Consider the following 27838-nt stretch of genomic DNA (forward strand, 5'->3'; position numbering starts at 1 on the left):
GAGTGCTAGGCTTGAGCTGAAGAGCTGAGGGACAGCGCCCAGGCCCAGAGTTCAGGCCCCATGACCAGACCCCCCCCCCCAAAAAAAGCATGACCAATACACAGTACACCTAACGACAGACCTCCTGAGAGCAAGCGCATCGTAAGCCATCTGTGAACTGGCCAGAGAGCTGAGTCCAAACGCAGCTCACGGACGCACACCTCGGGACGGGTCCCCGGGGACTCTGTGGGTTAGAAGTGGCCTGGTGCTGTCCTGACATTTGTGGGTCTGCTATGGGCTGGGTCAGTGTTTGGGTCAGCCCAGATTCAAAACTAAATCTCGAGGACTGGCTTAGAGCCCAGAGAGGAGAGAGAGAAGATGATTCATTCTTCCATGCACTTCGCTGGAATCTGTTACATAAATTCATGCTTCTGTCAGCACTGCTGAGCGCTGGCTCCATTGTGAAAAACTTAACCATTGTGACTTCCAACTTGCTATTCTTTGAATAAAACAGAACACAGTGATCCACAAAGAATTTATTTGTGCACCAGGAGAGAAGCATCTGTTTTCTATACTATAGGACTTGAGTTAATTAATTTTGGCTTATCCACCCAGAGGCTGGGCTGAAATGGCATCTTCATCATTAAGGTCTGACCTATTGGCTTGGCATCGAAGTCAATTTAGAACAAATGGTCTCCATTTCAAGTCAGGTTGAACCATCCAAGCCTAAAACATGATGTTGATATTGTTAGTGGTCTGGTTAGTTTCTAGTGTTTGGAAAGGTTTAATTATGAATGTAAAGGGGGAAATAATTTATTGCTTCCAACGTGGGCACAAAGTACTTTTCTTTGGTAATGTACACACTTTGATCTGCCAGATTTCCAGCCCTCCAGTCTCCTCTTGGCTAAATACCTGGATCTACAATGTCAGTGTGTGAAGGGCCTTCTTTAGAGACTACAAAATCAACAAAAGCAAAGCTAGCAGTGTATAATCTTCAAATACAGGCTTTTCTGACTCGCAAATACCTCGTTGAAGTATTAACTGGGTATAGTCTCAGTTTAATAAGGTAATTGTTTGTTTTGCGGTCCTGAGTGTGTGACTTCATGCCTCAGAGTTAACAGTGTTCAGGGTGCTTGAGACATCGTCCTGCTCCAACAGGAAACAAAATGATAGTTCTTCCCCATTCTGCTTCCTTCCTTCCAAATGGGCTTGGGTCACAAAAGAAGAATTAAATGAAGTCTTCTGTAATTCAATAGTTTAGTTTTTGCTTGCCATGTAGGCATAATGAGTTTGAACACAAGGTACAGGTTTCTGGTGTATATAAATTACAATTGTTTTTTCATTCTTTCATAGCTCAATCATTTGAGACCAGGATAAGAGGCTGTTTAAGCTTTCTGTTGTTAAAGTAAGGCTTTCTCTCTCTTTTTTTTGTTTTTTTGGTCGGTGGTGGGCCTTGAACTCTGGACCTGGATGCTGTCCCTCAGCTCTTCAGCTCAAGGCGAGCGCTCTACCACTTGAGCCACAGCGCCACTACCAAGACTTTATCATCTTTTGAGCATCAGAATTCCTAGAACTTTTTGCAGAAAACAAAACAAAACCAACCATGTTTCTTTTCTTTCTCCAATGAGTAGCTGGCTGTTACTCTTTAGGTTCTAGTGTGGAAACTAGGTTCATATGATTAAATGATGCTTTTAATTTCTGCACCTCCACAGAGGCAGAAATTTGTTGGTTTCCCTATTATGCTTTTTCTCTAGTGTGTCATTAGTGGGTGCCCTACCGCCAAAAGACTGAATTTGGGGTTCCAGTCCTTGGGGTTCCTTCCCAAAGAGGAAGATGCGCGAGGGTGTGTGTGTGCACATTCTCACCCCTTCTCCAAAAGCTCTGATCTCCTTATCAGCAGGGCAACCTGTTTCTCCATCCCACGGCTCCACCCATCTTTTGTCCTGTCACACAGATTCAGCAAGTCCTACCATGTCACATCTCTCCCAGCAACAGCCATGCCCACGTTAGTGCATTTCTGACAATAGATGCACTTGATATTTTCAAACATATTCATACAAGACTGGAGGAAGTGCTGCAGTTGTAGTATAATTGGGGTTTCTGGGTAATTCCTGGCTTCTCCATTCAGAAAGAGGATAATGATCACACCTCACACCTGACGCTACACAAACGCCTGGCCAGTCCCTGCAACCTGACCTAGTGGAAAGGTGTCTTGCCACCTGACCTCATTCCATGGGAGTGAATGGAGCAGCCTCTGAAAACTCACCCATTTCACACAAGTTCCTGAAATTACAAGTGCCAACACCCTTCAGAGCCGCATCATTCTTTTTTTTTTTACTTTGCTGCCATTTATATAAATATGGAACGCTTCACGAATTTGCGTGTCATCCTTGCGCAGGGGCCATGCTAATCTTCTCTGTATCGTTCCAATTTTAGTATATGTGCTGCCGAAGCGAACACCAGAGCCGCATCATTCTTATTACAATATCTAAGTCAACATGAGGGGAAATAGAACAATAAACTCATTAGAGAGAGCTACAGTGGGTACTAAAGCTGGGCTCTGCAGTGGCCAGGCCCACACACAGACTCCTAGCAGGCTCACCCGCTGAGAATGTGCTTGTGACAGACTTCTTCAGAGCATCATCCCCTAAATCCATGTTCCCTGGAGACTGACAATGTAGATGGAAAGAAATCATCTGCGCACAGGCACTGTGTTTGACAGCACACACTGCTGATAGCTGGATGTCTGTCTGCTTTCTCCTTTCTGAGGGTTGGGGAAAGGCTCAGTTTTTTCTTCAATGGTATTGTTTGCATTTTCCTGACTAGCAAAGCCCTGATAATCCCAATTCCCAGCCCAGCTAGATGATGATGATGGTGATGACGATGATGATGATATATTTTGGTAGTACTGGGGTTTGAACTCAGGGCCTCAAGCTTGCTAGACTGGTGCTGTGTAACTTAAGATCCACCTATAGCTTGTCCCTTTTTTTTCCTGGCTATTTTCAGGAGACAGACTCATAAATGTTTCTGCTTGAGCTGGCATCAAAGGTACAAAAAGCATTGATTTCACTTTTCACAATTAGAATCAATTAGTAGACAAACTGTTGAGATGAATTAAAAAATTAATTCAATACTCCACATAAAAAATAGAGGCAGCCGGGCGCTGGTGGCTCACGCCTGTAATCCTAGCTTCCCAGGAGGCTGAGATCTGAGGATCACGGTTCAAAGCCAGCCCGGGCAGGAAGCTCTGTGAGACTCTTATCTCCAATAAACCCAAAAGAAAACCAGAAGTGGTGCTGTGGCTCAAGTGGTAGAGCGCTCGCCTTGAGCTGAAGAGCTGAGGGACAGCGCCCAGGCCCAGAGTTCATGACTAACCAAAAAAAAGGAGAAGCATTCCTAAGAAATCTGTCAAACAATCTGAAATTCTCTTTAAGTTATGGAAATACCAGGAGACATGTAGTCACATGCAAGCCTTTACTATTCTTGTAATACAGTGGACAGGATGGAGAAGCATAGAATTCAGAATGCAAATTTGATTTCTTTTGATTTGAGAAAGAAGTCCTAATTGCCTCCTCTTCTATGGCTAAGATGAATGGGAAAATGTATATAGATGGAATGTTTCTTCTAACCAAGTAATTGCAGACAGCAAATCTCCCCTTCTCTCTAACCCCAGCCCTAACCAAATTCTCTTGCTCTTTTCTGGATATATGCTGTGTATGACTATGTATTTTTTCCCTTTTGTTTAAATTATAGGATTGCAATTGGATTCTCTGCAGTCAAAGCACTGAAGTAGCAGCTGTTTATCATTATCCTCATCAAGGGAATGTAAAATAAAAATAGTAATTTGTCTCTGATCTTTGAGGCAAAAGAAAGAATGGCCTGCAAACATTTAACCTTTTGTGTGCAGGTTCGCTGACGCTGTTTACAAAATGTGCATAAAACTGTGGAACCATCTTTCTTCTGAATAAATGCAATGAACAGGTCTTCTTGATTCATTTTTTTTCTTAAGTAACTTTTGAGAACTCCAATTAAACTTAAATAATAAAAACTCACCTTGTAAGTGTGAAGTTTTTATGAAAGTTACTGTAACTTTCTTTCTTCTGCAATTATCTGCATATTATTTAACACACAGCTTGTTTTCAAAGACAAATTTTTTTTTTCTTTTAAAGACTGCTACTCCAACAGGTGAGGGAGCCAAAGTGTCTGATGAGAAATAATTTTCACTAAACCTCGAATCTGCTTCTCTAGAAGCTCTGGGTTCTGGTTGAGTTGCCTGTTTTTGTTGTTTGTTTGTTTCATGTGTTTAATTTTTGTCTTTCTCCATTGTAAGAAAAAAAATCTCTTGTTTAATTATGATAGACTTACTGAAGACCATTAGAATCATCTAAATAAGGATAAAGATTTCAATTCTTTAACAGTACAAAGGAAATTGAAAGTATCCTGGCAGTAATACATCCTACACATCCTACACAGTTAATGGCAGTGTGTGTGTGTGTGTGTGTGTGTGTGTGTGTGTGTGTGTGTGTGTGCTGTACCATCCATACAAATGATTTTTCTAAATAACCGACACTGCCCCTTTTTGAACACTTATGAGGATTATATAGTTCTCTAGTGCTTTAAAGAGATGAAAAATATTTGGCTTTTTCTTACTGAACCATTATGAAAAACACTGTTATCATGGTAATACACCTTTGAATTTTGAGGTTTTTTTTTTTTTTTCCTGAAAACCTCTTAGGTCTCCCGTCATGTCCTCTAGTTTTCTGGAACTAGAAAGATGAGCAGCTGTGCTCAGGACGCCTGTGTGAGAGTGTGCTCTCTGCGCGCCTGCTGCTGTGAGGCGCAGTCTGGCTCCTGGGGCCGGTATTTCCTAGGTCAGTTCAACCAGCGTTTACAGCCTGGCGTGGTACTGTGAGCCACGCAAAGGAAGCCTAAAACCAATCAAAACATTTCAGCGGGGAGGACACAGAGGCAGAGTCCGAGGCTGCTCTGAGTGCTTGGGCACAGGACCTCAGAGGTATCGTAGAAGTTGGGTAGAATTTCAGCAAGAGAGCAGGACTCCACAGCTAGTACAGTAGGGGGTAGGGGTGAGGCTGGGAGGATGAGGAAGGGCGAAGGATGACACCGATCGCTTTCTTGTGTTGTGTGAATAAACCGACGTGTTGAATGGTAACCCCTTGTAAAACTGCTTGAACACAATGTTTAAAGAGGAGTGGGGCTGTAGGAGTTAACACAGAGTCATACGCACAGCCGACGTTCACTAACTACTGTGGAATATGCAGGAACAACCCATGCAGGCCGCTGGCCTCTTCCTGAGCGACCACAGGGCAGCACGGAAACCAGTGTGACCACGTGATTCTGAGAGCCAGCCCTTGCTGCAGAGCCGCTGTCAGGAGGGCAAATGGCAGAATACACCTCGCACTGCATATGACCGATGAATAGATCTTTACCTTGTAAGAAGAGACAGCTAAGGCTGTCTACAGACTGAGCTGTGACTTCAACAAAGACTATGGATCCAGCTTAGCCAGCGAATTCACACAAAGGAATGGGCAGGAGGGGAACCTGCCTGCTTATATCATAAGCAGTGTTACCTTTTCATTCTGCATCAGACTTTTAATATCTGCCTCAACTCAGCATCATAACAAACACAAATCTATGATTAATGTGGAATTAAGCTTCCACACACCCTCATCACATCAAACATGCTTACTTGATTAAAAACAAACACAAAAACCCTTAATTATGACGCATCTCTGTTTCTTTCCTCCTTTAAATCCTTTAAAGCACGAAAGCTTCCTGACAGAGTAGACTTCTTTTTGGTGCTAATGTGTGTCTAAATTTCTAATCAATAACTTGAACAATAACAGCAGTGAAAAACTAAAGTTGGAAGGAACCGAGGCCTGCGGGATTTGGCAGTTTCAAATGCTTATGTTTGCATCTAAAATGCATTAGGACAATTGCTGTCAACCATAATTGTAAAAAATAAAATGTGTGAACATGAAGATTCTTCAAAAAGCCTGAAAAACTTGTGTATCTTATCCTGGGTCTGATAGAAGTAATTCCAGTCTAGGTTTTAATTTATCTAATGGCTTCTATTGCTTTATACAACAGGTGAGCTTGTAAATATGAAAAATTCCTGTCAACTATTTTAAGTGCAATAGAAAATATTGCTATTCACTTGCTTTGCATGCCTGAGGCCCTGGGTTCAATTCCTCAGCACCACATAAGCAAAAAGAAAAAAAAAGCCGGAAGTCGCGCTGTGGCTCAAGTGGTAGAGCGCTAACCTTGAGCTGAAGAGTTGAGGGACAGCGCCCAGGCCCAGAGTTCAGGCTCCATGACTGGAGGTGCCCCCCCCCAAAAAAAGAAAAAAGAAAATATTGAAATATTGCTATTTAAACAATCTTATGGACATGTCTTTAATTGTAACTCTTTATTTTGAGAAAAATCTTCCTTCCTTCCTTCCTTCCTCTCTCTCTCTCCTCTCTCTCCTCTCTCTCTCTCTCTCTCTCTCTCTCTCTCTCTCTCTCTCTCTCTCTCTCTCTCTCTCTCTCTCACCCCCTCCCCTCTCTCTTTGCCACTCCTGGGGCTTGAACTCAGGGCCTGGTGTCTTCCCTGAACTTTTTTGCTCAGGGTGAGTGCTCTACCTTGAGTCACTTCCATCTTTTTTGTGTGCATGTGTAAATAACTAGAGATAAGACTCCAATAGACTTTCCTGCTCTTGCAGGCTTAAAGCTGTTACCCTCCGATCTCAACCTCCTGAGATGCTAGGATTTCAAGTGTGAGTACTAGTGCCTGGCAAAAATCTGTCTTTATATATTAAGTTTGTTTAACATATAGTAACAGCCTTTTAATCAAATCATAGTTAAAATGTGAACTTTGCTTAAGATCACTTAGTAAGAGATAGAGTGAAATTCTTTATACATATTCAGATTCTAGAATGTCCACTTTAAAATACTGTAAGTTTCCCCACATCTATGGTTGATTTGGGCATAATCAAAAGTAATCTACCATGAGTTGAAATGCATGTTTTCAAATTCAGCCCCATGAGAAATGTCTCACAGACACAAAACTCTTCTTCCTGATATTGGCCATGGTAAGTTTTTGAGTTAGAATGATTCCTTTGGTTCTACTATTTCTTTAGTATCAGTATTACAAATGTTTACCTATACAAGCCATTAAATATCACATACACACACATCCTAGTAGTTTCACTGGTAAGGAGTTACTACCTGAAGACTAGAGGAAAGAATGATTAAGTTCACAAACGTACTCCATAAGTTAGGAATTCCGCTGTCATTTCCTAAGAATGCATAACGGTAGAAAAAAATTAAATTATTACATCTGTTTTGGTATTTGTTTAGCAGACATTCTTAAGAGCTTGAGGGTGTATGCAATAAAAAGTCTTGTTACAAAGACTGAAAGATGGACAAAGATATACAAGGAAAGTCATAGATGCAACAAAACAAAATAGAGCTTGGTTTGCTCTTCAAAAACATTTACATGAATGAGTACTGATGCGTTGCAGTGAGGTTAATAAAGTCCTAGAAAGAGCAGACAATAAAATTTGTGTATTATGAAAGCAGCATGGGAAATAATAACAGATGAAATCATAGTACTAGTATGAAGTTGGCACAGTTTACCTCTTACGAGGTTTGTGATCTGTCAAAGTTCAAAGTAAATATAGTTAGACTTGCTTCGTGGGAAGAAATCTGTTAATAAAAATGAAAATAATGCAGTGTGTTGAAAATGTACACAGCATAACTTGTGGTGAGAACCTTCTTTTCAGAGTGGAGAAAAAGGGATGGAGCCTTTCAAAAGCTAGTTCGACTCAAAGGTTTTTATATTCGCTGGGGTCTGCAGGGCCTTGTGGCCAGTGAAGCTGCCGCCCGAGTTCAAACGCAGAGTTCCCGACAGACCGCAAGGCAGCCTTGCAGACGTGGTTACACTGAGTGAGTGGCGGTGTGACATCTTTCGTAGACTTTCTACAGTGAGTGGCGGCGTCCTTCTTAGGCTTGCCACAGCCCACGCCCCTTGCCAGGAGATCAAGGTTTCTTTTACCTTTTTTTTTTTTTTTTTTTTTTTAATTTTTAGAAATGTCAAGCTCCCTTCTGGGAATGGAACAAATGGAATTCAAACCAGAGAGACATCTGCCAACTTGGAATGCTGCAGAGCGCATTCCCACCATTCAAGGATAGAACCAACTGGTTACAGCCCTGGGACAGTCCTGGACATCTGACGGGGACATTGACCAGAGGGCACGGCTGGGCCCCAAAGTGGGAAGGCTCCACCCAAGCTACACCCACGAGAACCCCCTCTCTATGTGCACGCTTTCACCCAACTAAGAAGAGACCGACAGTTAAGAAGGCTTATCTCAATCAGGTAAACCCTGAGTTTGTAGGAAAAAAAAGTGAAGATGATAAGCACAAAATACTAGTGATGTAGAGACAAAGAGAGGTGGACGGAGACCTAGTACTCTAAGAATGATCTCTGTGTTCATTGTTTGTTTTCTGGACCCTTCTGCTGTGGTTTGCATGTGTCCCTCAAATTCAGGGGTTGGAAATTTCACCATCGAGGCAAGCGTGTTGGAGGCCGAGCATGAGGCAATGCCCAAGGCCGGGGCTGGGGCGCGGGTGGAGGCCTTGTTGGGTGGATTAGGTCGTGTGAGGGAGGCGCTGTGTAACCGGCGCAGCCGGCGCGGCTCCGCTTGCACTCTGCTCTCTCCCTGCCTTGCCCCTTTGCCTTCTGCCACGGATGGCAGAGAGCCAGGCACTCACCGATGCCAGTGCCGTGCTCTCAGACTTCTGGTGTCCATAACCACGGCCAAACGAATTTCTGTGGATCCCAGATTACCCTCTCTCAGGTATGCTCTTACAGCAGCAGAAAGCAGATTCAGATCCCTCCCTGTCCCTCTTCTAAAATTATGTGTGTATTTGTGTGGTGTGTGTGGTACGTGTGTGTGTGTGTTTTTGTGTGGTGTGTGTGGTATGTGTGTGTATTTGTGTGGTGTGTGTGGTACGTGTGTGTGTTTTTGTGTGGTGTGTGTGGTATGTGTGTGTATTTGTGTGGTGTGTGTGGTACGTGTATGGTGTGTGTGGTACGTGTGTGTGTGTGTTTGTGTGGTGTGTGTCGTACGTGTGTGTGTGTGTGTTTGTGTGGTGTGTGTGGTACGTGTGTGTGTGTATTTGTGTGTGTGTATTTGTGTGGTGTGTGTGGTGTGTGTGTGTATTTGTGTGGTACGTGTGTGTGTGTGTGTGTTTTGTCTCTGTGTGCTGCCTACTTGACAGTAAAGTATAAAAAACATTTTTTTTTTTTTGTCAGTCGTGGGCCTGAACTCTGGGCCTGGGCACTGTCCCTCAGCTCTTCAGCTCAAGGCTAGCGCTCTACCACTTGAGCCACAGCGCCACTTCTGGCTTTTTTTCTTTTTGCTTATGTGGTGCTGAGGAATTGAACCCAGGGCCTCATGCATGCAAGGCAAGCGCTCTACCACTGAGCCACCTTCCCAGCCCCCCAAAAAACCTTTTTATTCACTTTAATACAAATGTTTTTTTCTTACTTCTTCCAAAGAGGCAAAGAGAGGCGAGATTGCTTGAAGCTCAGCAATGTATGGCTGCACTTGTAACAAGAATACAAAACCTTTCACGGCAAATTTTACAAAAATAAACAATTACTTCTTGACAATTTCTGGGCTATCTTAAAATTTGTAGCACATGAAACTGTCCTCAGAACTTTATTAGTAAGAGTTATAAATATGACTAGAAGTATAAGAGAAAAACTTATAGGGCCTTACAAACTTTCTTCCTCTGGATGGTTTTTAAATTAGTTTAGAAGCAGAAATTAGATTACAACTGCTAACAATCATTAATGAGTATATAATTCCAAATAACATTTTTTGTGACTAAGATCAAGACAAGTTTTTTGAAAGGAACTTTGACTAAAGATGCAAATACTGTTAAGAAGATGTATTACTGTGTATATTTGCAGATATCCTCAAATTTCTTTTTCCTAAACACGAGTTCAAAATTCCTAGTGCATTATTATTAGTGAGTATATAACTTTCTCTCTGCTAATTGTTTATGTCTAGTGGATGCACATCACAATGTTCACATAGAAATAAGATGACTTATGAGTCAAAGAGGTTTTAGTTCTGAAAAATCTGATAGAACTACTTTTGTTAGAAATCCTTATTACAAAAGTTTGGACTCCCTCGGTGGCCAAATGAATCCATAATCCAATAGAGTAGCTCGAAGCAGTCCTCAATCACTTACATCTGGGAAAATGTCCAAAATGAACCATGTCCAAGTCAATGCACCTCTGCAGCATTCCTCGAATAATAAGGTGAAAAAACAAACACTCTGCGACTGGAATCCCTCAAATGTCCGATGTACTTGCACTAGAGTGAAATCGGTAAGGAGAGTGGGAACGATGGTATCCCATGACTGATATTTATATCTTGGCTCTCTCACTAATTAGCTTTACGATTTCATTAAAGTTAATGTCAAGAAGCTACTCAGTGGCCGGGAAGTGTGGCCCCCTGTCCTGCACACCAACCAGATCTCACACAGAGTTGCAGAAGACCCCATGGGACAGTAGCAGCATAGGGGCCATTTTCCAGTACAGGTCACGTGTTAGGCTGTAAGCCAAGTTCCAACAAATTTAAAATTCTCACACTAACATCAGAAAAAAAGACAAGATGTTCACTTTTACCATTCTTCAAATAACACTGGAAGTCTTTCCAAGAGGGATTGGGCAAGAAAAAGAGAAAAAGGGCATCCAAGTTTGAAAAGAAGCAACAAGTTATCCATGTTTGCAGGGGACATGATTTTACAGAGAAAATCCTAAATATCCCATCCAATGGGTAAAGTCAAACTGATAACCCAAGGAAGGAGTATTCCCACTTAATCAATGGACAAAGAATATCCAGAGTATACAAAGATGGCAAAAAGGAGCAGCAAGAAATAATCCAAGTTATACATGGCAAAACAAACAGAACAGACAGTTCTTGGAAAGAGAAACACAATAGCTAATAGATATATGAAGAAATATGTTCAGTATTCTTGGCCATAAAACACATCTAAATAAAACTATGCTATACTTGATATCCGTATTTATTGGAGGTCTATTCACAATAGCCAAAGCCAAACTGTAGAATCATCTGATGTGCCCAACTTTGAATGGATTAAAATATGGAGCACAGATGGAATACTACAGTCATAAAATACACGAAAGTAGATGGAATTAATGATCATCGTGTCAAGTGAGATCAGCCAAGGTCAAAAACCCAGTGTCACATGTTGTTATTTATAGAACCCGCACCTAAAGAATACATATGTACATGTATACATATACATATACTGTCATGAATGTGTACATGTATATCATGATTAGAGAGAGAGACTAAGAATGTAACAGTGGGACTATAGAGAGGAAACATGCCTGCAATAGGGGGACTTTGGGGGGAAGAGAAAGAGAATAATGGAAGACACATGATATTGTAATACGTGATATCTAGGTAGGAAGACGGCATAAGGAAAGCCACTGAAAGCACTCAACAGTAGAGGGGGGCAGACGGGAGAGAGCCGTATGAGATGCTAATCTGGCTGCATTATCGACGCATATGGGAATTACCACAAAGAGAGCTCTTTGTACAACGAATAGAGGTGAAAGTAGAGGAAGAATGAATGGCATGCAGGAGGGGGCAGGGCTATCTGAGGGGGCGGGGGGGTGGGTGCAAGGACTGGCAGAGGTGAATGGTGGGAAGCTGACTACAGAGGCAGGCATGAGATTGGAACACAGAGCCCTGTCGGGGGAGGGTAGAGGGAGAGGGAGAGGGAGGGGTGGATTCCATCAGGGCATATTGTATGTGTGGACAGAAACGCCACAATCAACCTCCGCTTGTACAGCTAATATATGTTAATAAAAAAAAAAACTTTGAAACTGGGCCAGAGAGTTGGACAGATTCCTTTCAAAGGAGACATAAGAACGGCCAACATATGGGAATCTCACTAATCATCCTGGAAATGGGGAACAAAACTGCACTGAGATATCATCTTACTTCAAGTAATGTAGCATCATCAAGAAGACACACAAAACAAGATTTGGAGAAAGCAGGACTACTGGAAACTCTTGGTGAGACATACATTAGTAAACCTTTAATGAAAGCAGCATGGAGGGTTGTAAAAAAACAACAACATACAACAGAACTTTCTTTCTTAGGAGTTTTTTGTTTTCTTTCTATAGACTCCATATTGCCTCCTCTAACTGCAGTCTGGATTTTGGCTAACTGCTTTCCCTAGATAGCATTTAATATACCCTTCGAGCCTCCTCCCTTTTTGTCTCTATAGTCTGGAGGATCAATGTCCATGTGCTTTGTGTTTTCTTAGAGTACCGGGTGCTGAACTCAGCGCCACATACTCAAAAGCCTTTGATTCTCGTGATTGTCAGGTAAGTTCCCATGACCTCGGCCCAGGGCCTAGGGCCGCAATCCCCCTTCTTGTCACCCCTGCCTGGTCTCGTTCTGTAGGGCAGGTTGGCCTCAAATGCCACAGCCTCCTGTTTCAGCCTCCTGAGCACCATGCCCCCATGCCTAGGCTATGACTATTACCTACCTGTCCTTTTGTTGTTGCTGTTTTGTTTTGTTTTAGTTAGGAAGAGGCATTTACATCAAAGTTGATTCAAAAACTAAGATATTAATATTGTAGAGCAGAAGTATAATATTCTTTTATACATTCTCTTCTACTAGAGTCTATCCTTATCCAAACAAGATTTGGAACAATAATTACTCATTTATCCATGCCATGCATAAAACATTTAGCTTGTGATTAAAGGGTGGAAAAAAAAGCACAATTTGTCCTAAGAAGAGGACCACCTGTTTCAGAGCTGATTAAGAAGCAGGAAGCAAAGTGTCTGTCATAACGACGGCATAATGAGTGCTAAGAGGATGGGGAAAGCACAGGCCAGAGAGTTCTAGAGGCTGCAGGAATGAGCACAGCCGTGAGACTTGGCCCTAAGGCACTGGAGGTGGACAAGCCACTATCCAGGGAGAATATAAGGCACAGAGATAAAAACTGGTTTGGTTTGCTTGGGGAAATTGGGCAGCAGGCATGGTGAGAAGAAGACAGGTCTGGGCGAGGAGTGGCTGGACAGAGGAGGATCTGGGATGCTGGAGGTCACTGGGAGAGGCCGCACAGACGGAGAGGCCACGCAGACGGAGAGGCCGTGCAGATGGAGAGGCCGTGCAGACGGAGAGGCCAGATGGAGAGGCCGCATAGACAGAGAGGCTGTGCAGATGGAGAGGCTGTGCAGATGGAGAGGCCATGCAGATGGAGAGGCCGTGCAGACGGAGAGGCCAGATGGAGAGGCCGCATAGACAGAGAGGCTGCGCAGACGGAGAGGCCGTGCAGATGGAGAGGCCGTGCAGATGGAGAGGCCACACAGATGGAGAGGCCGTGCAGATGGAGAGGCCGTGCAGATGGAGAGGCCAGATGGAGAGGCCGTGCAGATGGAGAGGCCAGATGGAGAGGCCGTGCAGATGGAGAGGCCAGATGGAGAGGCCGTGCAGATGGAGAGGCCGTGCAGACAGAGAGGCCAGATGGAGAGGCCGCGCAGACGGAGAGGCCACGCAGATGGAGAGGCCGTGCAGATGGAGAGGCCAGATGGAGAGGCCAGATGGAGAGGCCATGCAGATGGAAAGGCCGTGCAGACGGCGCCTGAGGGAACTGGAAAGGGGCAGTGGCTCCGGCTCCACTAGTTCAACGAGAGTCAGATTGCTGCAAGCAGCTTCCTGTGTAGTATAGACTACACAGGAAGCGATAAAAGGTCTAGGCCCAGTGCTCACACCTGTCCTCCTAGCTACCCAGGAGGCTGAGATCTGAGGATCACAGTTCAAAGCCAGCCTGGGCAGGGAAGTCTGTGAGACTCCTATCTCCAACTAACAGAAAAAGACAGAAGTGGCGCTGTGGCTCAAGTGGTAGAGCACTAGCCTTGAGCAAAAGGAGCTCAGGAACAGTGCCCAGGACCAGTGGTCAAACCCCAGGACTGGCAAAAAAGAAAAAAGAAAAGAAGACAGGGGAAGAAAGAATAAGAAGAAAGTAGTGGTAGATTAGATACCAAGCTGATGAAAAGGTGAGGGTAAAACAGTATGTCCAGACGTCCAGCTCAGAAGACTGATACGTGACTTCATTCACTTAGGAAAATAAACTGAGTCAGGGAAATTAAGTTTAATGGACAAAAACAATGAGCTCAGTCTTTAGCCAGTTAAGTATACACAAAGGGCAGAGCCGGTGCTAGGAACACCAGAGTTCCAGACCAGGCATCCAGGGTCACACCAGAAACACAGATGTAGAGGCCATTCGAGGAAGAGGCTGGATCCCTAGAACAGAGAACAAGCCTGGCATGGCTAGTACCCCAGACGACCACATTTACCTCTACAGGTGCTGGCGTGCCTTGCTGAGCGAAAGCCTTGCTCAGTGAATGTCTTCAGAGTGTAACCATGCGTAGTGGAAAGAGACAAGGAAGGGACGCAGGGGAGAAGGGGTGTGTTTGGGTAATGCCCAGGAGGGGGAAGAAATGCCAGAGGAGATCATGGAGTGGGCAACAGGGAGGAGGAGTTCCAGATCATGCAACAGCCCAGGCGCTGTAGATTAAAACCTTTCAAGAAAATCACTGACACTGACTACCAAGGAGCCAGACGGATGAAATGACAAGTGGCAAGGGTTTATTCTGAGTAATTTGGAAATCCTTAAAGCCTTTCTGTCAGGCTGAGCTGGGGCTCGGGTGGGGGAGGCGGTCGGGAGTGAACATGAAGTCAGGCTCTGAGAATCTGGCAGACACACACGGGAAGTGACCTGGCATTTATCAAGATACTGGCATCAAAAATGTGTCTGGCCAGGTGCCAGTGCTCACACCTGTCATCCTAGCTGCTCAGGAGGCTGAGATCTGAGGATTGTAGCCCAGGCAGGAACGTCTGTGAAACTCGAGGCTCCAGTTCACCACCAAAAAGCCAGAAATGGAGCTGCGGCTCAAGTGACAGAGTGCTAGCCTTGAGCAGAAAAGCTCAGGGACAGCAACCTTGGTCAAGCCTCAGGTCAAGAACCAACACACACACATACACACACACACACACACACACACACACACACACACACACACACACAGATACCATGTTTCTTTTAGGACAGGGGAGCAAGCCTATATAAAAGTTAAAAAGGAGCCAATAGATGAAACACTGGATGTACCGGAGAAAATGCCAAAAAAAAGAACGAGATTCCCTGTGGGGCGCAGGAAGACACACCTTCCAGCTTTGTCCAGCCCTCACCATCTCCCCGCCCAGCCGTGGACATCATTGGCTGCAGCCATTGTCTGTGTCCCCCACTGGCTCTGAGTGCCTCTTTGCCTAAAATGCCCGCCTGGCCCAAGTGTCATCTTGTCTGGAATGACCTTCTCTCGCCACGTCAATCAGAACGGATCGCTCCTCTCCACACGCATAGCTTAGGACTTTGTTTTCTCGTGAGGAGTTTATGTTCTTTCCGGGTGAACCACCTTTGTCTTGAGTCTGTGTGGCGGGGGTGGAGGGGTCGGAGCACTGTCCCTGGGCCTTTGTGCTCTAGGTAATGCTCTACCACCCGAGGTGGTCCAGCTCCACCTTCAGCTGTGCTGTTGGTAAACTGGAGCTTAGAGTCTTATGGACTGTCCTGCCTGGGCTGGCTTTGACTCCTGGCCTCCTGAGCAGCTGGGATTGCAGTGACGCCGCGCAGTGCTCGGCCCACCTGTCCTACTGTTGAAACTAAATAGTGTAAACTGGGTAATTTATAAAGAACAGAGATTCAGCTCAACATTCAAGCTGCAAGGCTGTAAAGTCCAAGAGCCTGGGGTTGGCAGCTGATGCTTTCTTGGTGCCGCACAGCCCAGCTGCGGTCAACGCAAGGTGAGGCAAGCGTGGACCCCGGCCTCCGGCTCTCTCCTTGCCCCGCCGGTGTGAGCGTGGAGCTTCACCCTCGAGAATTCACCTAATCCTAGTGATCTCTTCAATTCCCCTCATATGAATTTAGGGATTAAGGTTCAAACCTACAAACTTTTGGGGCCCGTGTTCACAGCAGTACTCGGGAAGGGGAAGAGGGAATGGTGTAAGCCATCCCAGCACTCTGGAGGCTTCAAGCACACCGAGACCAGCCGAGGCTGAGTAACAGGACACTCAAGGAGCGGGGATGCACTTTATGGTCAAGAACTTGCCAGTTAGGATCAGGGCCCAAGCTGATCTCATGTACCAAGTAAAACAATGGAACAATGTTAAGCGGATAAAGGTAGATTTGGGGATGGGCTTCACGATTCAGAGATGTGCTGACTTGCTGGAGGGCAGGTATGGGACAGATGAGCTAGAAGATCCCATTTAGAGCAGGTGCCAGCTAGCTAACAGAGAAGTCAGTAAAAGCCAACGCTGGTCCTGGGTTGGATGTGGTGAATTTGCAATAACCCAGTTTTCACAGGGTGGTTTTCTTTACTATATTGTCACAGCTGGCAAAAGAGAGAAGGTGGACAGCATGTGAAGACTCAAGGTCTTGACTGGCTGGGTCTTTACCATCATCATGACTGAACATTTCACACAACAAGGGATAGACGTTACAGAAGGACACCCTGGATGGGACTTCGGAACCAACCTCTACGGCCAGCTTGCAGCATGGCTCCTGGGAGACATTAAGGAAACCAGCACAGACAGACAGACATCGCGGCTTCGTGACTCCCAGATGAGCTTTGGAGCATCTGCGCTTTTGGTCAAGGATTCAATCTGAGACTCTCTGCAGTAAGGACACAGGCTGGGAGAAAAGCTGAGAGTGAAGTGATCGAAGGTTCTACTGAGAGTACCCCAGGCTGTTTATGGTCTTAACCTGAAAACCCACAGGAGACTGAAGGCTCGGACTTAACATATAAGAAAGTATCTACAGGTAAGGTCCAAGTGACCTCTCCTACTTTCCACCAAATAGACTTCAGTGGTTCCTGACTGGGTGGTAGGACAAGCACTCTTCTAGTTTTTGTTTCGAAAAGAAACTTGCCTATCCCAGAGCAGGCTTGAGGGTGTCTTGGAGACTGAGGACAGACAGAGGCCACGGGCTGCTCGGGAAGTCTCGGGGGCCAGGCCCAAGCCATCTCCACAGGTCTCCAGACCTGGAGGTTTGGAGCGGTTCTCCCTCCTCAGTTGTAAAAGTTGGCTTCAGTTTTCTTAGCGACCATTTATGGCTGTCATTTATAAAATCTGACTAAAAGGTTTTTGAATTCATTTGCGTTTCCTGCCAGTACCGCCTTTTGGGACTAATGAATTCCTCAAGTTTATAACCTTCTATGTGATGGAGATTTCCTTTGCCCCCAACTTACTTCGCTGTTTTTAAAGAGTGGCCTTCTTGTCCTAAGAAGAAAGAGTCAATAGGGATAGGAGATGCGGACAGATTAGCTGCAGCGAGCCGGGCGGACAAAGAGCGAGGTGTCACAGGCACCGCAGGCTGCCTTGAATCCACCGCACAGTGTTAAAGGCAAACAGGGCTGGAATGCCAGACCAGGAGGGGCCCTGCTGCCCAGCAACAATGGCTCTGCTGTTCTCCTGCCCAGACCTTTCCAAGGGCCCTACATCCTGTTTGGGGCTCCGGGCTCAAATGAAAGGGAGAGCTTGAAAGTGAAGCAGGTCTAAAAAAAAAAGTGAGAAAAAGTCTGAAAGCGGAACCCAGAAGAAATATTAAATACATTTGGACTTCTTCCCAACTGAAAGAATTTATTCCATACAAAAATATCTAGGAATCTATGTATAAGATGGAAAAGAGCTGTGTTACACTTGAACTAAAGCACAAAAAGAGGGTAATCGAATGCATCCAATGTTGGTTTAGCTCTGCAAAAAAAAAAAAAAAAAAAAAAAAAAAAGAGCTTCCTGACACTGAGAGTAAGATGGAGGACAGAACTACTCGCTGAGAACCAGGGGTTGTGATCAAAATGCCAATACATGTAATTTTTTCAAAAAGCAATTAGGGAGCAGCACCCGTTTGGAGCTTTCTTGAGTGCAGGAAAGTTGGGTTTTAGTGGGAAATGGGGCAAAGGTCGTGGGCACCGGCGCCCAGCTGTGGAGCTCGCGGAAGGCAGCTCAGGCTCATAAAACTGCTCATGAAAAGGCTCTGCTCGGAGGCAAAGCAAATAAATGAGCTCAGGGAAAAGAGCCACAGAAATGGTTGAGAAATATTTCCATGAAAGCCCGTGAAAACACTGCTCTCCAGTCCTAGGAACGTGCAGTTGTTGCTTATGCAAACGGCCCACACTTCAGAGACTTTAAATACCTTCCCTGCCACGCTGGGGCTGACTGTGGGCCAACAGCTACTTCATGTTTTTGTTTTTGTTTCCTGAATAGACTGGAAGGTAAACAAAATGAAAAGAAACACACACCGGCCGTTGCGTTTTAAAAACAGTTTGGTGATGCTGCTGAGCTCCGTCCCTCCCAGGCCCACACCAGAGAGAGGAAAAGGCACCCCGCAGCGCACGCGGACCATCTGCCGGCTCGTTCTGTGTGTGCCCCTCTCCTGCTCTGCAGAGAAGGGAGATGGAGGGACTCAAAGCGAATGCGAGCGCCGGCGTGCTGGCTCAGCACCGAGTGGCAAGAGCACTTCTGAGAAGCAGTGGGCCCTAGAACACTCCAGACACTGCTCAGACCAGGGCTGGCGGTCTGGAAGGACTCAGGCCAAAAACAACATCCACAGCGGCAGCGGCAGGCAGCGGGCAGCGTCAGTGGAGGGGGGGCGGGGGGGGGGGAGTGGAGGGGTGTGGGGGGGAGGGGGGAGGGGGGAGGCTGCCTGCCCTGCCGGGGAGTCCAGACACCACCTCCTGGTTCCTTTTTTTCTTTTAATGTAAATCCAGCGATGCCCCAGGCCCTGTCTGACCCGGCAAGGGGGCAACCTGGTGGAGGTTACCGGTGCCAAGGGTGACCTCGCCCAGCTGTGTGGAGCCGACTGCCCTAGGAGGGAGAAAGGCAAAGGGGCTCTGAACCCGGGGTCTGAACTGGCCCCAGGACGCAGGGCCTCTCCTGAGGAACTCAGCAAGGACATCAGGGCCGACCTGTTTGTGTATTTATCTTTTTACACAGACGGTACTGGTAATACTCTCTTTTTTTCAGAGACAACCTCCTTTATCTTGAGTGAAGCAGTCTGGAGCTGGCCTGAGAGGAGCAGGGAATCACCCGGAGAGAGACTCCTGATTAAAGTCAGGCTGCTAGCCGGGCTGCCCTGGGGCTCTCTGCTGCCCTCCGGGGCAGGGCCGGGCTGCCCCGGGGCTCTCTGCTGCCCTCCGGGGCTCTCTGCTGCCCTCCAGGGCAGGTTTGCATGACACGTGGTGGCTTTTTTTTCTGGTGGGGGAGGGAGCGGAATCCTGAAGTGGTGTGGGCTCTAATAAAACATGCAGAGCGCTTTTCACAAAACAAAGCCCAATCTTACACGCTGTGAGACATGTGACAGACGGGTCTAGGCAGCCACTGCCCATCTTAGTGAAGTCAGCTGTGAAAAGGGCATTTCCCAGTTCACCCAGCTTGAAGGAGCAGCACCACAGCAGAAACCACCCGGGTCCCAGCTCCCAGCAACCTCTGCCTCCTCCTCACTCCCTTTCAGGAAAGACGCTTTTGCTCTGGTAGATTTAAATAACTATCATTGTTCTTTCTCCAGTGGCAGTTCCACATTTTTACATACACACACACACACACACACACACACACACACACACACACACACACACACACACGCGCGCGCACACACACACACACACATGCACGCATGCGCGCGCCACACACACACACACACACACTCTAAGACAAGTGAGCAAGATTTAAAGCCTCTCATTTTTTATTCTTGAAACCCAGAAAGGGATACCATTATTTATGTGCCAAGGAACACATCCATTATTGTTTTTTCTTTCTTTCCCCAGTATGATTAAAAGCTGTCTGGGATGTGGGGTCTGGAGGGGAGCAGGGGGAGGGAGGGAAGGTGGCCTTTTCACGGCCTCCACCACACCGACTCAACACAGTGGGGACCTTGTGCTTCGGGCTCCGCGTTTCCTTCCTTTCCGCCTGAAGGCGCGCACAGAGGCTTCTCAATGGAACTGTGAGAGACGGCCACCAGCCATTGCCCTTTCTGACAGCAACGGAGGAGGGAGAGGCTGATGGAAGTAATCACAACCCTCTCTGGTTGAAAAGAAAAGTCATCTTGAACCAAGTTCACTCTTGTAAAAACGTGCGACCTTCATGCAGAGTCGCTGCATCTCCCCGCCCGGATGGCTCAAAGGGCAAAGTCGTACAGACCACCACCACGGGGATTCACATCAGCAAGCCCATACTGCGGCGATGGGCGGCCCAGGACCCAGCCTTGGATCTGCCATCACCTTGGCTGTGTGTCTCCCGAGCCTCCGTTAACCTGTAGCCATTTCTCATCTTTCCCCCTTTCACCACCCCAACATGTTTTTTCTTTTTGCAGAATATTGATCATTTGTTTGGTGCTATGGCCCTCAGTTTGAGTTCAGTGTATGTTAAAGTCAAGGTATATGTGTTCCCCCCCAAAGATCACATGAATGATAGGTCTTTCTCAGAGCAGCATGGCGGAGGGCACGCCGTGTGAATCTGTCCCATTCCTGGTGGCATCACATTTGGTAATCTGGCCAAGATGGTATCCTACAGGTCTCTCTGTTGCCCAGACTCTATGCTTTTCCTTTCAGCATTCTTGAGTATCTTGTGTGTGAAATCCCTAGTGCTCGTTACAGTTACTCGTTTTAACATTTCCTGGTGATCCTTGAGAGAAAGTCATTTCTGTGAAGTCTTGCGAATGGCGCTGTGAGCGTGAGGAAGCGCTTTCCTTCCTCTCTGTTTGACGACTGCAGGGACTGCAGTCCAGGCTCCAGGTCGAGCCGTTGGGAGCGCCCTCCACAGGGCCTCTCGGCGTGCTCCCAGCAAGCTTTTGAGCACTTCCTTACCCCAGGCTCATCCCGTACTGCTCCGCTGCTCCCCTGGACTATCTCCAAGGACTGCTCGGTTCTGTTACTGGAGAGGAAGATAAAGCAACCTTATCTTGCTCTAGGAGTCACTGCGTGAACAGCCCTGCTAAGCCAGACTGGCGCAAAGTCATTAGTCCACACCAGCGGGGAACAAAGGCTCTGAAAGAGCAGTGCTTTTCAGGAAAACATTTCTACAACCGTGAGCTTGAGTAGAAAGTCTTTCCCGGGTCAAGCTTTGCTAGATAATGACCTAGGATCACATGATCAAAAGTTCAAGACCAATAAGAAGTAAAAACACACAACACAGGTATCTCTGGATCTTTTATTACAAATCAAAAACACAGCCAAAATTTCAACATGTTTAGCAAGCTATAATTTGGATTAAAATAAATAGGTCTGATAGTATGGCAGTTAGCATTTTTTCCTGGTTGTTTTATGAATCCAAAATGAACAACAGATTAAAATTTTTTAATAAAGTGCATAATAAGTCATTTAGTATCTGTGAGAAAATAAAATTTGCTGCTTATATCACTTTGTCACCGGACATGACTGTCATTATTTATTTATTTATTTTTTGGTCAGTCGTGGGGCTTGAACTCTGGGCCTGGGCGCTGTCCCTCAGCTCTTCAGCTCAAGGCGAGTGCTCTACCGCTTGAGCCACAGCACCACTTCTGGTTTTCTGAGTGGTTTATTGGAGATAAGAGTTTCACGGACTTTCCTGCCCGGGCTGGCTTTGAACCGCAATCCTCAGATCTCAGCCTACCGGCACCCAGCTGTTATTTTGTTTTTTTGTTTAAGGCTGGCTCAGGTTCATTAACTGTTTATCATTCTCCGTTACCTCTGCGTCATCTTCCTTTCCCCCAAAGTGCATCTGCGCTTGTGTTCTTTTACCTTTGGTGCTAAGGTCTCTGTTCTATTCTCCAAACATGTTGCTATTGGGCATCACTTTGAAGGGACACTTTAGTCAGATATCCACTTCCAGGTTGGCAGTGTTTTTCTCTGCATTTCAGAAATGATTCCATGACATCTGGTTTCCACTCTTAATTCTCATTTGTTGGCAGTTGATGGTTCTTCCCTCTGGATAGGTCTAAGTTTGTCCTTAGGCTTTGGTGGCCTGCAGTTTCGTAAGATGTGTATGTGCTGTGCTTTCTGGAATGTTCTTCCACCTCACTTTTATTGCTTTCATTAGCTTTCGGGAAAAAAGTCATGCTTCCATTTTCTTTGAGAATAATTGAACGTATACTGGACCTTGACATCTTAGCTGTCTTGTCTCACATGTATTTCCTATTTCTCTGTCCCTCAGTGTTGCATTCTGTATAGTTGACACGTTTATCCAATCATGTGTAGGAGGTGGCTTATTCCAAATGTATATGTCTCTTCCAAATGCTGTGTCTGCTGCCATTGCACTGTTAACTTAAAAATTAGTCATAGTGGGATTTTTACACCATGGGAGTTGGCAGGATGCTACAAAAATAAGGCTCTTTTCCTAGAGAGCATGTTATTGAACATGGACCAGAACACGGCTGTGGAGAGGCTGTTTTATTTCTTTCTCTTTAGCTGTTTCATCTTTCATAAAGCTTTCATTTCAACAATTACACTTCTATTTCTAAAAGGCCTATGTGGGTATTTTTAAAATATGCATTTGTCTTTAAAAATATGCCTCTTTCACATTTGTGATGGTTCTTATTTCCTTAAACATTTTAAGCATAGTCCAAAAATCTTTGCTGTTTTCTTTTGTTCTTTTGATACGCTGATGATGGGTTTTTCATGTGCTCTCCGATTTGCTGGGTTGTGTCTCTATACTCAGCTTGGCTTTGTCTGCAGCCTATCAGGTCTGGTTGAGGAGGTGCTCTTCCAGCGTGTGTCCATTTTGAGAACTCTTTCAGCTTTGGTTCTGCTCAGAACCCAAAGTGGTACAAATCGGACTCTCGGCTTCCAGGTGGGAGACCATCGGTGTGGGTTCTCAGACTCTTTCCTTTTCCTCAGGACCGTGGCTGAGACCAGTACCTTCCAGTAGTGTCTCCTCTCAGTGACAAGTACATTTTTCTTGATCTACATTCTTGCTAGGAATGAAGCTCTGTGGCAGTCCTGGGCTCTCCACCGTGGTCCGGGTCCCCACTTCCCGACCTGCTCCAGCTGATGCCTTTTGGGCCGTCACGGCGTGACTCTGCACACCCACGGGTTGGCAGAGACTTCATGAAGAGCCAGCACCCCACTTTCCAGATTCTTCACCACCCCATCCAGAGATTCCTCATTTTCTATGGGCTCAAAGAAAAATCTGGAAGAGGATTTCTCATCTTGTCCTTAGTATTTCTAGATATTTCCACGTAAAAAAAGAAAAAGAGGTGGTTTTTTGTTGGTGTGAGACCAGGGACCTGATGGTTTTGCTCAGGGCTGGCACTGTACCGAACGAGCCATGCCTCCACACTGGACAGTTTATCTGAGTTCACAATTTTCATTTGTAGAGACTGCAAAGTGGGCAATTAGTTTGGAGGTGAGGTGGCTTTGCTTTGGTGGAATGCTTAGTGCAGTAAAGTAACACAATGGATAATTCATTGTATTTGGTACTTCAAAATACTAACAGTAGTAAAGTCAAGGGATGACTGATTTAATTTTGAGGTAAGGAATGTTTGATTTCAGGTTCCTACTTCAAATATTACCTATTTTAATGACAGATTGTTCAATAAGGCTTAAATAAATAAAATAGTGAATTTTTTTTACCATAATTCAAAATGCACGTCTTTGCAAACTGACTACAGTTTAGAATAATGATAATAATGATGAGGAGGAGGACTTATACCTCTGATTGGTGCTTAGACTTTTTCCTTCAGATGCTTTATAGCACAAGTTTCTTGTCCCACATGCACGCACGCTGTTTGTGCTGCGTAGGACTGTGTTAGTGTTGTCAGTGGCTCATCCACGTTAGTTACCAGGGTCTACAAAGCATGTTGTAAGCCACAAATAAGTGGAACCAGAGGTTAACAAGAGAGCAATTTATATTTTACTCACTATTGTCCCCACATTTTATTTAGGTTCCACATACTATACACTTCTAATTTCCTTTGTGGCCCGTGATAATCCTGTAGCTGGCTCACATAAATATGAATACAGACATTGAATACGTGCTGAGGGTTACAGTTTTCATATTATTTTTACTCATATCATCTGTTTTGAGATTTTTGCTGAGCTTGTTTCCTTTTTAGCAAGCTAAGAATCAGAACAGTTACATACTTTATCTGCGACCCTACGATGGACGGTGAAGAGCTAGAGCAGAGGCCGACTTCCCGGCCCCACGCTCCGTAACCACGAGTGCGCCCCGACGGCGGGCGGCCTGCCCCCGTGGGGAGGACCGTCTCATTGGGAAGAGAAGCGTCGGCGTGGCCGCAGGGACCACAGCCCTCACTTCAACTGTCCCTAACATGAGGTCCCAACACGGAGGAGGCTCGGGGGAGAGGCCCTTCGCTTCCTGAGTGCTTTTCAGTCCTGGCCTATCGTTCTCAGGTTGTAACCTCCATTTCATTGTGACAGGATACTGCCAATGCCATGTCGTTTTCCTTTTTCAGGACTGTTGTGAAAATAAAAGGGAAACTTCTGGTGGTCGAATCTACACATGCCAAAGGTCTTTGAGGGCAGCACTTCTGTGCCGCGTCAGGCTGGTGATGGCAGGGCGGCACCTGCGGGTCTGGAAGACGCAGTCGTCCAGATAACCGCGCGTGCAAGGGCACCGTGGCGGGCCGGGCCTGCTGCACACCTCGCCGGGGAAGTGGCGGCCCGGGGGCAGGAGGTCAGGGCTGTGTGTCAGACACGCAGGGGCGCCCTGCATGACACAGGGGACACGTGGGGAGAGAACACGCTCAGACACGCAGCGGCGCCCTGAGTGACACGGGGGACACGCGGGGGGAGAGAACACGCTCAGACACGCAGGGGCGCCCTGCATGACACAGGGGACACGTGGGGAGAGAACACGCTCAGACACGCAGCGGTGCCCTGAGTGACACGGGGGACACGCGGGGAGAACACGCTCAGACACGCAGGGGCGCCCTGAGTGACACGGGGGACACGTGGGGAGAGAACACGCTCAGACACGCAGCGGTGCCCTGAGTGACACGGGGGACACGCGGGGGGAGAGAACACGCTCAGACACGCAGCGGTGCCCTGAGTGACACGGGGGACACGCGGGGAGAGAACACGCTCAGACACGCAGAATGGAAAACACGCTCAGACACGCAGAATGGAAAACACGCTCAGACACGCAGGGGCGCCCTGTGTGACACGGGGGACACGTGGGGAGAGAACACACTCAGACACGCAGCGGTGCCCTGAGTGACACAGGAGACACGCGGGGGGAACATGCTCAGACACGCAGGGGCGCCCTGAGTGACACAGGAGACACGCGGGGGGGAACACGCTCAGACACGCAGGGGCGCCCTGCATGACACGGGGGACACGCGGGGGGAACACGCTCAGACACGCAGGGGCGCCCTGCATGACACAGGGGACATGCGGGGGGAACACGCTCAGACACGCAGGGGCGCCCTGTGTGACACGGGGGACACGCGGGGAGAGAACACGCTCAGACACACAGGGGCGCCCTGAGTGACACGGGGGACACGCGGGGAGAGAACACGCTCAGACACACAGGGGCGCCCTGAGTGACACGGGGGACACGCGGGGAGAGAACACGCTCAGACACGCAGGGGAGAACACGCTCAGACACGCAGGGGCGCCCTGAGTGACACGGGGGACACGCGGGGAGAACACGCTCAGATCGTCGACTCTTTTGCTCTATCTATGGAAAGGCCTTTTCCAGACGTCACGCTCACACATGTCCGTCTGTCCCCAGGTGCTGAGCTGCTGAAGGACACAGGACGGCCGCGGTGCACGAGGACTGACGCCAGAGGCACAGGGTGCTGCGGCTCAGGCTGTACTGGTGGATCTCAGGTTGGACCGCAACCAGAGAAGGAAGAAGGCAGTCGCTTTCTTCTTAGTACTGGAGCTACTAAACTGAAGTCATGTGGTCTTTCTATAGCCAGCGGTAGAGTCTGGCCCACGTCAAAAGATAGAGCTTTATTGGTTAAAACAGTAAGGGAGCTAAAGGTGAGCAGCTATGCTAAGGCGTTCTTTGGCTCAAATTTAGTATAGCTTCAATCATCTATCTATCTATCTATCTATCTATCTATCTATCTATCTATCTATCTATCTATCTATCTATCTATCTATCTGTCTGTCTGTCTGTCTGTCTGTCTGTCTGTCTGTCTGTCTGTCTGTCTGTCTGTCTGTCGGTCTGTCTGTCTGTCGGTCTGTCTGTCTGTCTATCTAATTTTTTTCCTCCCTAGTATTATGCCACTTTGATTTCGGAAATCTTTTTTTTGGGGGGTGGGGGAGTCCGGTCATGGGACCTGAACTCTGGGCCTGGGTGCTGTCCCTCAGCTCTTCAGCTCAAGGCTAGCGCTCTACCACTTGAGCCACAGCAACACTTCCAGCTTTTTTCTTTTTGCTTATGTAGTGCTGAGGAATCGAACCCAGGGCCTCATGCATGCAAGGCAAGCGCTCTACCACTAAGCCACCTTCCCAGCCCGATTTCAGAAATCTTTAGTCCAGAAAAGTTCACATAGACAACTGCTACAGAGGACTGTCTGCTGAAGTCCTGCTACCCACCCTTGCCTTTCTATTGTTTTATGGACATTCAGATAAAAGGCAAAAGAATTCACATGACAAATACAGGCGCTAGTCAGCGTACATTCCTACGGTGGGCATGCACCTCACAGCCCGTCTGAGTTCAGAACACTTAAGTCACCTAAGCCACCAGCTTCACGTTAGCAGAGCAGAGCGTGGGTGGCTCGAGGCTCACGGGACCTGCAGACCCGCCCAGACCCCGCGCCCTTCTGCCACAAGCGCACAGCTCTCGGGAGAGGTAAACATTCAAAGCGGGTTTTCTTCTGAGCATGTATCGTGGTAAAGTTGAGAATTTGTAAATCAATCCACGGCAAGTTGGAGATCCTGTGTACTCAACTAAAAATATGAAGACTTCATCTACTTCTACCTCCAGGGCACTGCTGACTTGAAGAGTCAGTCTCTCTACCTTCATAGGCAAACCATAAAACCAATCAACTGCAATTCTTCACGAATTCTTAGCCTCCCAGGGAGACTGGACACGACAGCTTTCAGGTTCAAAAGTCCACTCCTAGGGGACTGCAGGCCAGCGTGTCTGTCTGTCTGTCTCACACACACACAGCTGCACTCTGAGAAGTAATTTCAGACACGGGATAATACATGTGGAGCTGTGCAAAACCACAATCCACCAGTGGCTCACGATGCCTCCTGGTGAACTGCTGGTGATCGTATTAGTCTCTGGGTGTGTGCTGACCTGGGAAAGCTGCAGGACTGGAATTTCACTTGAGCCGTTCATCCTCAGCTGCTAAGAGGTGGCCACGCTCTGACCTCTGGTATGAAAAGTTGGGCAGAGTTCCACACGCCTCTTACTAAGAATGCGTTCATAGAGTTCCGATAAAGACATCCTGTTTCAGTGATGGAGTGTGAAGAAAACTTCACGACCATTCAATTGTTTAGCTATTTCCTGCTCGTGTTAGCTGGCAGAAGTCTGTTCTCCTTTTACCTATGCACAGTGAAAGGACGTCTTGAAATGGCGTATTAGATTTTTCCTCCCCTGCGGCACCAGAAAACAGCAGAACTTATTTTTCCTGAGCACACACATAAAACCTCCTAAGCTCGGACCTGCCGTATCAAGTTTCAGCCTAAGAGGTTTTGGAGCTGGTGGTTTATGCTAAAAGCACTGACAGATGTTGAACAGCCTCTATCAGATGATCTGTTAGGGCTCCCAGGCGAGAAGATGGAGCTGCTTTGA

The 27838-nt window shown here is 46.7% G+C and overlaps 1 protein-coding gene and 1 non-coding gene across 7 annotated transcripts in view; both read right to left on the reverse strand.

Moving 5' to 3' along the window:
- LOC138819690 (dynamin-3) overlaps window positions 1-27838 on the reverse strand; it is a 421025-nt gene that overhangs the window by 37023 nt on the left and 356164 nt on the right. The window lies entirely within an intron of this gene.
- LOC138819738 (U6 spliceosomal RNA) lies at window positions 2333-2439 on the reverse strand. Its single transcript, XR_011369592.1, has one exon. It is a non-coding gene; the product is annotated as a U6 spliceosomal RNA (small nuclear RNA).

This window comes from Dipodomys merriami, unplaced genomic scaffold (genome assembly GCF_024711535.1).
Source record: "Dipodomys merriami isolate MVZ:Mamm:240054 unplaced genomic scaffold, mDipMer1.0.p SCAF_81, whole genome shotgun sequence".
Lineage (NCBI taxonomy): Eukaryota > Metazoa > Chordata > Mammalia > Rodentia > Heteromyidae > Dipodomys > Dipodomys merriami.